This window comes from Elephas maximus, chromosome 8 (genome assembly GCF_024166365.1).
Source record: "Elephas maximus indicus isolate mEleMax1 chromosome 8, mEleMax1 primary haplotype, whole genome shotgun sequence".
Classification (NCBI taxonomy): domain Eukaryota; kingdom Metazoa; phylum Chordata; class Mammalia; order Proboscidea; family Elephantidae; genus Elephas; species Elephas maximus.
The window spans coordinates 17645964-17659513 of NC_064826.1; the positions used below are offsets into that span (position 1 = coordinate 17645964).

The window sequence follows — 13550 nt, forward strand, 5'->3', positions numbered from 1 at the left end:
CCCCCGCCGCCTTTTTTACTGCAAGCAAGGACAGCTGAGATCAATAGGCAGAATTCACCAGACAGACCTCAACTGGCAAAGCTGGCCTTCAGGAAAGAGGCTGAGGCCTCTGCTCTGTGGGTCTGACCTGCCTCTGCCCGAGGTGCTGGCTGTCTGAGAGGTGGTGGGGTGTGTTACCCCCTGGGTACCTGCATTCTGCATTTGAGGCAAAGCAGGAGACGTTTGCCTATTACTCTGAGCAGCCTGTCCGGTGAGCTCCTTGGCGCTTTTGCAAATAAGCTTTACATCCCTCCCACTTGCCTTGCTTCAAGCAGTTTTTTGTAAGTATATCAGGACCAGCTGAGAGCCCGGATGGGGATAAAAGCAAGGATTATAGAGTGAGCGGAGCCCGAGTTGTTATTTGGACTCAAGGGTAGTGAGGTGTCTTAGTCATTTAGTGCTGCTGTAACAGAAATACCAAGGTGGATGGCTTTAACAAGAGAAGTTTATTCTCTCACGGTCTAGTAGGCTGCAAGTCCACATTCAGGGCTTCAGTTCCAGGGCAAGGCGTTTTCTTTCTGTCAGCTCTGGAGGAAGGTCCTTCTCTCCAATTTTCCCATGAACTAGGAGCTTTTCCACACAGGAACCCGGGGTCCAAAGGGTATGTTCTGCTCCCGGCACTGCTTTCTTGGTGGTATGAGGTCCCCACATCTCTCTACTCACTTCTCTCTTTAATATCTCGGAAGAGATTGGCTTAAGACTCTACCTAATCTTGTAGATCTCATCAATACAACTGCCGCTAATAGGTCTTATTACATCATAGTGATAGGATTTACAACCCATAGGGAAATCACATCAGATGATAAAATGGTGGACAATCATACAATACTGGGAATCGTGACCTAGCCAAGTTGACAGATATTTGGGGGAGACACAATTCAATCCATGACATGAGGTAAAGGGGACGCTGTCATGACGGTCCTATGGTGCTGCAGGTACCCATCTCAGATCCTTCCCAAAGGAGTTCATGGCAGCACCAAGCAGCTTTACCTGCAAAGAGACAGTCCCACCTATTTCCCTCAGTGTAACAAATTGCCTTCACAGGAGACCAGGGCAATCAGGACAGGTTAGGGATTCCATACCAGCTATACTGTGTCTCAAGGCCCCACAAACCACCGAGTGGCACTAGAGGCTGGCGAGTTCATAAATTACCCTCCCAGTCTATTGCGTTTTTAATCAGAGTGCGAACCACAGACACTAATGGCACTTGCTTACAGGATGAAGCCCTGGTATTTATCTTGTTTTAATTATATTAGAAAGCAGCGATATTCAATTAACCAACTAATCAGGTGAGCCAATCAATATGGACCCTGGCAGGATGCTCCACTGCCCAGCTGGCTTCTTGCTTGGGCTGGTGGCCCATGCATTAGAGTCAGGTGGAGTTAACCCTTGATGGCCGGGGTCATGCTGGCGGAGAAGTAATAGGAGCAGGGAACCAGGTAGGGCTTTCAGGTATGGGCAGAAACCCCACCAATTCCTTTCTTCATTTGATTATGGTGAGGACTTGCAGCAGCTGCTTTTGCGGTTAAGGAGCCATTTGTTCTACAATGTATATTTGCCTTTCGAGCACATATGAGGTGCCGTTTCCCCGTGCTGTGGGTCGGGGATCTGAGATACCCAAATCATACAGCAATGGCAATGGCAGAGCTTGAAATGTTGAGCAGACCCCTCCTGAGATGGCAGTCTTGAGATGCTCCCTTGAGATGCTTGAGGTGATTGCTAACTCCGCCAAGTAGTCCTAAGAGCAGGTGGACCAACCTGGGAAGCCACCAGCAGGAACATTTCAGGTGTGTCTAGACTAGTGAACAGCTGGGAGACATACTGGGCCATGAACAGAGCTGCTCTCCAGGTTGCGGGGCAGGGCTAGGGGGCCAAACACACCTCTCTCCCAGGGGCAGATTATCCAATAGGCAAGGTAAGCACTGTGCTTATCTTGCTTACCAGATCATCTGTAGTGAACAATTTCACTTTTATTTATTTATTTTTTTTACCACATCAAAGATTCTGCCTCTAGGTATGGCTGGCATGTGTCTCTCTCCCAACCCCACAGCACCTTCCTACAGAATCAAAGCCTCTTTTCAAATTTATAGTCCCTGATGGGCAGATGACCCAGTAAGCTAGCTAAGCACAGGTTTACTCATGCTTACTTACTGATCTGTAGTGAACAATTTTACATGGGTATCACCCATCTTTGATGACCATAGCCTGACCCGGGGGAAGATCAACCAGTAAGCACGTATGCACCTGTTGGCGTTGAGCAAGGTACACGCAGCCTTAATTGTGTTTACTTGCTTATCCGTGGTGAGCAATTTCACATAGGTTTCACCACATGTTTGCTACAATGGGGGACAGGTGAAATTGTGCACTGCAGATTGGTGGGAAGACACAATTGGGCCCGTGGGTACTTTGCTCAATGGGTAAAATAAGTTCATTGCTTTGTTTATCGCTTATTAGCCCTGACCCGTAAAAAAAAAAAAAAAAAAAGTTGCTCTGAAGTCGCTTCTGACTCATGGTGACCCCATGTGTGTCGGAGTAGAGCTGTGCTCTGTAAAGTCTTCAACGGCTGATCTTTTGGAAGGAGATCACCACATCTTTCTTCCAAGGATCCTCTGGGTGGACTAGAACCTTCAACCTCCTGGTTAGCAGGCAAGCACATTAACCCTTTGCACCACCCAGCAACTAGCCTGCACCCCATCCTTGACCTTTCAAATGCATCAAAGCTCCCAAGGCATCCTAGAAAGAGTAGGAATCTCTCAATGTGGCCGTCGCACCACTTGGGAAGGTCAATGCCTAGGCAGAAGGACAGCGCGTTGCTGGCTGAAGGAGTCACCCAGGTGCTCAGGTCTTTGGGCCTCTGTGGGCCGCTGATGCCCTGCTGCTTCTGGTAGACCCAGAATCACAGCCGGACCCCTGAAGTGCAGCCACGGGAACCTGAGTGATTGTATGGAAAAGTGAGACGTTTCACACAGAGATATATTAAAGGAAAAGGACCTCAAGACTGCCATTTGTTTCCAAACATTTGATGAATTTTAATTCATTAGGAGTTTTTCAGGCTTGTTAATTTGATAAGAGCCAATTGGGCCCTTGTGTCAGACAACAATCAGTAATCTGAAGTGGGTGGAAAAGAATGTGAAGTAAAACAGTCGTTACCTAGCACAATGTCTAATCAAAAGACACCGGGAACTTCCAACTTCATGGTAATATTGGGAAAGATCGGAGATTTCAAATGCATGGTCTCTGACTCTGGCTGGCAGGCAAGCGGGGAAAATGGACTTGGTCGTGCTCATTGGTGGTGATGGAATTGAAGTCCAACCTGTCCCTCCCCCAAATGTGCGCCAAACTACTTCTCTTTCCCCAGGGCTGGACTCAGTTTGGGTTCTAGCCCAATGAGGATTGGGAACCAAAGCTTTATCATGACATTGAGACCACTGAGAAGGAGTCAAGTGGTTCATGGCTCTGAACCACTCAAGACCTCCTTTCTTTAATACTTTTTCCCCTCATGCGCACCACGTCCCTTTCCACACTACATTAGGGCTAGGCACTTCACCATCCACCTGCCCTTTGCTATCAAGGGTAAGATAATGTGCTCATGAGTTTCCCAAGCCCTTGGGCCCCTGGAGCCCTGGTGGTGCAGTGGTTAAGAGCTCAGCTACTAACCAAAACGTTGGCAGTTGAATCTATCAGCTGCTCCTTGGAAACTACGGTGCAGTTCTACTCTGTCCTATAGGCTTGCTATGAGTCAGAATCAACTTGACAGCAATGGGTTTAGTTTGTTTTAGTTTGGTGGCCCCTGTCCTGCTCTGGTCACCTGCTTCTAGATGACTGTCCAGCACCTTAGTGCCCCTTGGACTGGTCTGGAAGCATCTTGGCTGTGCCCTGTACTGTACTTCCAGGACCTTCCAGGCTCATGTCTGTGTCTGCCAGGACCTTGTGCGCTATTCTCTGCTCCACAGGAGGCTCTGTCTCAGAGTCAGAGATCCCTGACTGCCCTGACTGTGGGGCAGGACCCTGCTGATTTTGTGTGCCCAGTTCTTTGTCTGGGACTGAAAATGACTCAGTCCTGACTGAATGCTCTTTTCCTGCCACCCAGTCCTTCCTACATAACACCCTGCATATTGCTACTCAGTCCCTTAATGGTTGGATTCATGATGCCAATTGATCACTCAGAAGTGAATAATGGTCCTAAAGGCTCCTCTTTGGACCTTTATGATGTCCTATTGCCGATCTGACCAGACCAATATAGCACAATATTTAGCCTAGGATGAACACCCAATAAACGCTTGGTAACTGATAAGCAAAATGTTATTTTAAGAAGTATGGAGCCAACCTATTTCAATCCACATACTTTAGAATGGTTTAGAATCTTGGAGAGTCAGGCCAGGTTGAACCAGGCAGGAGCCAGCTGGCTGCCTCCAAAGCACAATTCAGAATCAACACCCAGAGCTTCCCAAAGATATGAACCTAGGGCATAATATGATTGAAATCCAAACCCAAGTCTCTCTCTGACCTTTCCACTCTATCCAGCTGCCTTCTGCTGCCCCCATTGCTCCTTGTTTTTGCTCTTGTTGTTTTAAGCATGATTAAAAGCTTGCTGTTTATTTACTTCTGGGATCTAGTTGCTCTATTGGCATTGAAAGGGGATAGACTAGGTGTTTCCTATGGCACCCGCTGTCCCTTGACAAGGAATAGGTAGGGGCATCAGTGACCTGGCAGGGTATGCACTGTGGTTGGAACTTGGAAATTTAGCCTCCTGGTATCTGCAGAGGGCAAAGGGCACTAAGCAGAGTAGTCAGGGAACTCTTACTGGTTTGATTCATGAGGCCAATTGACCATTCAGAAATGAATATTGGTCCCAAAGGCTCCTCTTTGACCTTTGTTATTGTTGGATGCCCTTGAGTCTATTCTGACTCGTAGTGACCCCATGTGACAGAGTAGAACTGTCCCATAGGGTTTTCTAGGCTGTAATCTTTATGGGAACAGATTGCCAGGTCTTTCTTCCACTGAGTGGCTGGGTGGGTTTGAACTGCCAACCTTCTGATTAGCAGCCAATCGAGTGACTGTTGTGCCATCATGGCTCCTTGACTTTTCCGATACCGAATTGCCCAATCTCAAGGTGGAAAGATATGGCAGCCTGCTTCTGTAAGGATTTACAGCCTTGGAAACCCTAGGGGGCAGCTCTACTCTGTCCTTACAGGGTTGCTGTGAGTCAGAAACCACTCGATGGCAATGGGTTGGTTTTGGATTGCCCAATCTGACCAGACCGATATAGCATAATACTTAGCCTGGGATATACTCCCCAACAAGAGTTGCCAACTTTCAGTGTCCGCTGTAGCCAGCACTTCCAGGGTACAGGTTGCCTTTTTTGCAGAAGGAAGGCCTGAGGGCTGAGCCAGGGGAATTCAAGGACAAGCCAGATTTGGGCCAAATTGCAGCTGCTCCCAAGCTACACACCGGCCAGCCACCCCAAAGTCATCTCTAAACTCTGCAGGCTGTGTTCGTCTAAAGACAGAAGCCATCTGAGTACCTGCTGCAGAGAATGTGGAGGGAGCAAGCTCCAAGGGGAGGGCCCAATGGCACGTGGATCCCTTGACAACAAGTACCATGAGCACCGGAGCTCTCAATTTAATTACATCCATTCTTCAGCTTTGGGGCCTATCTCTGTGCTAAGTTGCTTTTTCTTTGTTCATCTTCATTCTTTCTCTTTTTATAATGTTCTTGCTGCCTCGGTCTTGTATCTCGGTGTAGCGGGATATCTGAAATGATGATGAGTGGATGAAAAAAGGAAAATGATTTCTGTTCTGGTGCCTTAATGGAAGATGGTGAAAGAACTGAATCAAGAAGTTAATAGTTACTATCATTTATGCTCCCAAGAAAGCTTGATGCACACGAACTCTCAATTATCTTCCCTAATGCGACAGTGGTGTCAAATGAAACGACACCAGGGATCTGTTTAGGACTTGCTATTTCCCAAGCACTTTCCTACACAATATCTCATTGACCCTTCCAGCAACTCTTTAAAGCTGGTGTCATTCTCTTATGGAATAGATGAGAAAAGTTAAATGGCTTGGCAAAAGTCACACAGCTGACATGTGGTAGAGTGAGGTCTCAATCCCAGGTTTGAGGAGTTTAAATCCAAAGCCTCTACAATGACTCCATACAAAAAAAAAAAAAAAAACACTGCTGTTGGGTCGTTTCCAACTCATGTGACCCCATATGTGTCAGAATAGAACTGTGGTCCACAGAGTTTCCAGTGGCTGTGATCTTACAGAATTAGATCACCAGGCCTTTCTTCCATGGCACTGCGGGGTGATTTTGAACTGCCATCCTTTCGGTTACTAACTGAGCACAAACCATTTGCACTACCCAGGGACCTCACAATGACTCCATCCAAAAACCAAACCAAACCCAGTGCTGTCGAGTCGATTCTGACTCATAGTGACCCTACAGGACAGAGTAGAACTTCCCCATAGAGTTTCCAAGGAGCACCTGGCGGATTCGAACTGCTGACCCTTTGGTTAACAGCTGTAGCACTTAACCATTACCCCACCAGGGTTTCCAATGACTCCATAAACAATTCCAAATTCTTATTTGGGGCGTTACGTTTGCTTTTTCTCTCTCAAAAAGTCAATGCAGATGGGCAATGGGGTGAGTTTTGAGTGTTATCTTTATTCCATCTTCTGGAGGTGATGCTGGTGAGTGGTAGCATCTTCAAAACAAGGGCTACCAGATGGACTGTTCTCATGACAACCGAGGCAGGCATTATTATTACCCCATTCTACGGGGAAGAAACTGAGGCTTGGAAATAGTAAGTGACAAAAAGGTGCATTTCCAGTAAGCAGTGGGCAGAGTGGCCTGGTGGCCCGGCCTGCTCACTGACACTTTGTTGCATGGCTGCTGGCCTGGCAGATTGGAGATACTAGAGGTGCCAGCCTCCTGGTGAACAGGGGCAGAGTGAGAGGGAATTTAGATGACTATAGCACACGTGGCTGGGCCAGTCCTGCAAGCCCATTGCAAAAGCCACGCGTGGCCTATTTTGGATTGAACTTGTGCCTCTAAACTATGTATTGAAGTTTGTGCCCCTGTGGACGCAATCCTGTTTGGAAACAGGGTTTTCCTTGTTATGTTAATGAATCACACCAGCCTAGGGCAGGTCCTAAACCTAATCATTTTTGAGCGGTATCTTATAACAAGAGCAGAACAGACACACCCACAGGCGAAGGCAAATACCAGGTGACGGTCATCTGCAAGCAAAGGAACTCCAAGGATTGCCGGCAGTCACCCGAAACTAGGAGAGAGGCCACAGCAGGAATCAACACAGCCGAGGCTCTGACTTGGGCTTCCAGCCTCCAGAACTGTGAGAGAATGCATTTCTGTTCTTTAAAGCCACCCACTGGTATTTTTGTCACGGCAGCACTAGGTCATTAAGACATGGCCTGTACCATGGTGGAGCAAGTATATCCACTGCCCTCTCACGCAGGCTTCCCTTTTGCATCTCTATCAGTGACCTCTGTGTGAGGGGAGTTCAGCCTCACTCTTCTGCCTGAATGGGCATCAGTCTCCTGAGCTGGCTGCATGCACGTGATCCGTAGGGGCCAGGGCTTCCCTGAAGCACTGGGGTCTTGAACAAGCTGCCCCTCACACAGGATGGGGGCTATGACCCACTGGTGGAGGCAGTGGGTGTCCGCTTCCACCTTTGTCCACGGCTAGGGCTGCAGTGGTGCGCAGAGTTCAGAGTACTCGAACCCTGGAGCCAGTGATCAGGGAGTCCCAGGTGACAATAGGCCTCCACGGACCCCTTGGACCAGCACCTCTGGCTTCCTCCCTAGGGTGTCACTGAGCCCCCAAATTGCCGTCTGAAGCAGGTGGTGCCTATCTCCTAAGAGCCCCCTAAGGGATAACCCTACTGGCAATATTAATTGATTAGCTAATTCACTTAAAAGAGTCCTCACCATGGGAGCCTGGTGTGTACATCGTCCTGTGCTGTCTCCTGCCAAGCAACCTGGGCAAGGTAGGCTCTTCCCTGTGCCCCTGGATTTCTCAGCCCCTGGACCTGTAGCCACTTCCAGGGACTGTCCGACCCCCCCCCCCCCCGACCAGTGCATCATCCCCCACCACTGGGAAGAGGGAAAAACCCATCAGGTCTCCTGTCAAGGGGTCGCCTGGAAATCAAGTTACAAGCTTCATGATATGCCTCCAAGCCTCTGCATCCATTCATCAGCCCAGGGCATCGTTAATAATCCACAGCCTAATGGCAGGGTGAATACTGGAGCTGGGGCAGGTGCAGCCCGGCGCGGTGAGGCGGACAGACAGAGTGACTTATTAGCTCGGCTCCAGGTGTCCCCTTCCCCCAACACTGAGCCAGATGACTTATTGATACAGTAAACATATTTTTATAATTAAAATTGATTTTTAGTTTTAGCCTGGTCTGGAAGGGCTGGGTCAAGTTCAAGAGGGGGAGACCTGGGCTGGGGGGGATATGCTCTCAAAGTCCCATATATCTCAGATGGTTAGCCCTGGAAAACCAGTTGCCATTAATTCGGTCCTGACTCATGGGGACTCCATGAGTGTCAGAGAAGAACTGTGCTCTCCAGGCCTTTCTTCCAAGGAACCTCTGAGTGAACTTGAACCCCCAACCTTTCAGTCAGTAGCTGAGTGTGTGAACCCTTTGCACCACCCAGGGAGTCCTTAGAGTTGAAGGAACCTCTCGTTTTCCACGTGAGGAAACAGGAACTCTAGAGGTGGACTTCTTTGGCCAGCCTCAGGCGGTGAGGTCCGGCCAAGGGGGGATTGGACCTGGGTCTCCTGGGTCCCTGAGATACACTCACTGCCCTGGCATTGTGGGTGTGCATGCTCATTGAGCCACAGTATAGTGTTGTGTGGGTCGTTCACTGCACAAGGACACCTACTGGAGGGGGTGAAGAGGGGCCGAGATCCAGCCAGGCTTAGTGTCCCAGTAGCTGCTGCTGCCCAGAGGGTGGACACCTCTTTCTAATGTATTCAAAGGCATCATCTGGGCCTCCAGCTGCCCTGTGACTGCTCTCTGTAGGGGCCAGCTCTTGGCTGACCAGCAGCTGCCTAGATCCTCTGGGTCTATGTCCACTCGAACTTCAGCTCATGGTCCAGTACCCAGAGGCTACATGGGGGCCATTTATTAAGAGATCCTGGAGCAGACAGTGGAGATGTGGCTAAGGGCATCTAGCCCCGTGTAATACACCAGGCAGGGAACTGGTGACACCAGGAGTGGGAGAAATGACTGTATAGATGGAGTGAGTACATCTGCATATTCATGGACACACACCCGGATCATCTAGAAGGTTCAGCTGGTGGTGCAGGCATTACCACGGAGGCCCACACTGCTCCTGACTGCTCCCTCCAGGGAAGACCCAGTGGGGAGAGAGATGGTTGGTCCAATGTCCACTGCCAAGGTTCACTTGGCGTATGTTTCCCAGGGCTGCCATAAGAAAATTCCACCAACTGGATAGCTTATAAGAAGAAAAATGTATTCTGTCACACTTCAGGAGGCTAGGAGTCCAATTCAGGGGGTCAGCTGGGCCATGTTTTCTCGAAAGGCTCTAGGGGACGATTCTTGCTTGTCTCTCTCAGCTTCTGGTAGCCCCAGGTGTTCACTGGCTCATAGATGCATCTTCATGTGGCCATCTTTCCTCTGTCCCTCTGTGTCTGTCCTCCTCTTTTATAAGGACACCATTCAGATAAGTGACATCATGAGAAAAGATTGAAGTTGTCAAGGATTTCATTTTACTTGGATCCACCATCAAGACCCATGGAAGCAGCAGTCAAGAAATCAAAGGGAGCATTTCATTGGACAAATCTGCTGCAAAAGACCTCTTTAAAGTGTTAAAAAGCAAAGGTGTCACTTTAAGGACTAAAGTGCTTCTGACCCAAGCCATGGTGTTCAATCACCTCATATGCTTGTGAAAGCAGGACAATGAATCAGGAAGATCGAAGAAGAATTGATACCTTTGAATTATGGTGTTGATGAAGAATGTTGAATATACCATGGACTGCCAGAAGAATGAACATATCTGTCTTGGAAGTACAGCCAGAATGTTCATTAGAAGTGAGGATGGTGAGTCTTTGTCTCACATACTTTGGACATCTTATCAGGAGGGATCAGTCCCTGGAGAAGGACAACATGGTTGGTAGAGTAGAGGGTCATCAAGAAAGAGGAAGACCCTCAATGAGATGGATTGACACAGTGGCTGCAACAATGGGCTGAAGCGTAACAGCAATTGTGAGGATGGCGCAGGACTGGGCAGTGTTCTGTTGTGCATAGGGTGGCTATGAGTCAGAAGCAACTCAACCGCACCTAACAACAACACTCAGATTAGATCAGGACCCACCCGACTCCAGTATGACCTCATGTTAACTGATAACATCTTCAAAGGCCCAATTTCCAAACAATCACATTCTGAGGTGGGCGGGGGGGGGGGCGCGGTTAGGACTTCAACCTATCTTTTTGGAGGACAAGATTCAATCTGTAACACTTAGCAACCTCCTCTGTTCCAGCCCATTACAGAAAAAGCTATGACACTGAGCATGTATGTGTGTGTAGGGACACACATGTGCACGCTGGGGCGGGGCGGGGTGGACTGATCCCTCCTGATAATATGTCCAAAGTATGTGAGACAAAGTCTCACCATCCTTACTTTTAATGAACATTCTGGCTGTACTTCCACGACAAACGTGTTCATTCTCCTGCCAGTCCATGGTATATTCAATATTCTTCATCAACACCATAATTCAAAGGTATCAATTCTTCTTCCATCTTCCTTATTCATTGTCCAACTTTCACGCTGGGGTGTGGGGGGGGTCCTTCCCATGCCCCTGACCCTCCACAACAGGTCCCCCAGCCAGTGCGGCTTCTCAGGAGTACTGGTAGCAGCACTGCCCCCAAGCCCCCTTGGGTGTGTCGTATCTGGTTATACAACAGCAAGAAATGCGGACATATCCATCTGCCACACAAATGCAGGTCTATTCACTAAAAACATAATACAAGAGTACTGTGTGCCTATTTTCCTAGCCAAGTATGTTTCCTAGCTGGACTAACACCCACTGTAGGGAAAAGACCCAACACCCATGCCCACAAAGGCTTTGGGGAATCCAGCCTGGCAGAAAGACCTTGGAGTACTCACCCTTATCCCTCAGGTGCCCAGCCCACTCCCTGCACCCATTGGAGGCTCCATACATGTCTATAGCACAAACAGTTAAGCACTAAACTACCAATGAGATGGAGGCACGTCAGAAGACAGGCTTGGCGATTGGCGATCTGCTTCTGAAAGGTTACCAAAAGCCGAAAAACTGAATCCGTTGCATCAGTTCTGACTCATAGTGACCCTGTAGGACACAGTAGAACTGCCCCATAAAGTTTTCGAGAAGCACCTGGTGGATTTGAACTACCAACCTTTTGGTTAGCAGCCATAGCTCTTAACTAATGCATCACCAAGGTTTCCCCTGAAAGGTTACAGCCATTGAAAACCCTACTCTGCACACATGGGATTGCCATGGACGCAGCTAACAACAGTGCTAAGGGAGGGGCCCCTTTAGAAGGCTGAGTGACCTGAGCATTACATTTCCAAACGTGAAGAATGCTGTCAGGCCTTTATTTTTATGATTATGCACTGATTACCCTGGTACACAAGCAATAAATTAGGCCAGCACTATAGATAAACACAGTTTCCACCAGTGTCAAACTCCTTCCTGAGTCCCATTTAGTTAACATTTAACGATGCACTTGGATCTTATTGTCTTCCCTTCAGATTGGGTTTAAATGGCAAATACATGGTGGGCCTGACTGTCATGAGCAGTTGCCTCCAGTAAAGGGTTGGATTAGGTGACCTGAAGCCCCCCCTCCCACTCTGGGGTTCTGTGGTCTGAATATTAAATTATAATATTAACCCACTCGCACTTTGATAGCCATGTTTCTCTTCTCCCCATGTGTTTTCTCAGGTCTGGGGTCTGGATGGGTGTAGGTGGTTCTCCCAGTCTTCAGAAAGACTTGAAGCTTCCTTGAACATAGCGTTAGAAGCCCTCGTGGTACCGTGGTTAAGCACTGAGCTGCTGACCAAAAGACTGGCAGTTCAGACCCACCCAGCAGCTCCGGCAGCTCCATCGGAGAAGGACGTGGCAGCCTGCTTCCCTAAAGATTACCCATAGCTGTCAAGTGGACCCTGACTCATAGCAACCCTATAGTAGAACTGCCCCCTAGGGTTTCCAAGGGTATAACGTCTCTCTTTCTGTAAAGATTACAGCCTTGGAAACCCTACAGGGTAGTTGTACTCTGTCCTGTAGGGTCACTGTGAGTCAGAATTGACTCTATGGCAAGAGGTTTGGTTTTTGGGTACACAGAGTCATACCCATGAGGGCCATAAGTGTCTGGTCACAGGAGGTGGGGGAGAAAGGAGAGGTGGCTCCGAAGGTGAGGCTGCTGTTTGCAGGGACAGCTGCTCGTGGGGTTGTTGGGGGCCCAGGACTCTCTGCCCTGCTCTTACCCTGCTCCCAGAGCAAAGCTTCAGCAGCCGCCACCAGAGATGACCTGCTATCAGCTCGTTCAGGCCGAAGGTGGAGTGCCTGAGCTCCTACAGGCGACCCCTGCTTCAGAGTGAAAGGGACAAGACAAAGGGGGCACTGACAGATTCCACAGGGCTGCAGAGGGGAGAGGAGTCACCCTTCTGTACCCAAGGGGGGTCAGAGCCACCTTCTGTTACGCTCCAGCTGCCATTTTGTGGATATGCTAACTCCTTGGTTTGCAGTGCTCTCGAAGTCCCTGCCCTCCATGAAGGAGCATACACAGGGACACATGTTGTAGGTGGGGGCCCTCTCCCACCTTTGCTGATTCTAAGCTGAGCAGGACCTGGGGTAGGTCAGCTCTGCCTTCCAAGCCAGGGCCCTTCCAAAGACGAGATGGGGCCTATGGGATGGAGCATTCTTATCAACTTTCCTGCCCTGAATACCCTACTCTCCACCAGCCGGTACCTGGCATCCCAAGGAGGTAGGTCTCTTAGGGCCCCTGCTGGCCAGGGATGCCTTTGGTATCTGTGGCTTTGCTGGATTCTCCCTGAGGTGACAGGACCAAAGTGGACAGCACAGAGAAGCCAGATGGACCCACCCAGACTCCCCCATCTAGAATTTGTGAGCCAGCTCTGACTCATGGTGACCCCATGTGCAGCAGAGTAGAACTGTGCTCCATAGGTTTTTGGTGGCTGACATTTCAGAAGTAGATCACCCAGTCTTTCTTCTGAGGCACCCCTGGGGGAACTTGAACCTCCAACATTTCAGTTAGCAGCCCAGCACATTAACTGTTTGCACCACTTGGGGACTCAGAATCAGGCCTACTCCTCAGCCCAGCTGCAAAGACAACTCAGAGAGCACGGCCAGGGAAAGCCAGTCCACCGTCTCTCCTTCATATCCCTAGAGCCACATCTGAGAGCTAGACTGCTCGAGAGGGACCCCTGTCAGAACAAACACCCACTCAGTTCTAGCACACTGTGAAC

At 49.2% G+C, this 13550-nt stretch overlaps 1 protein-coding gene across 3 annotated transcripts in view; it reads left to right on the forward strand.

Moving 5' to 3' along the window:
* Positions 1 to 13550, forward strand: part of PLXNA4 (plexin A4) — a 517066-nt gene that overhangs the window by 363269 nt on the left and 140247 nt on the right. The gene's annotated exons all lie outside the window — the stretch shown is intronic.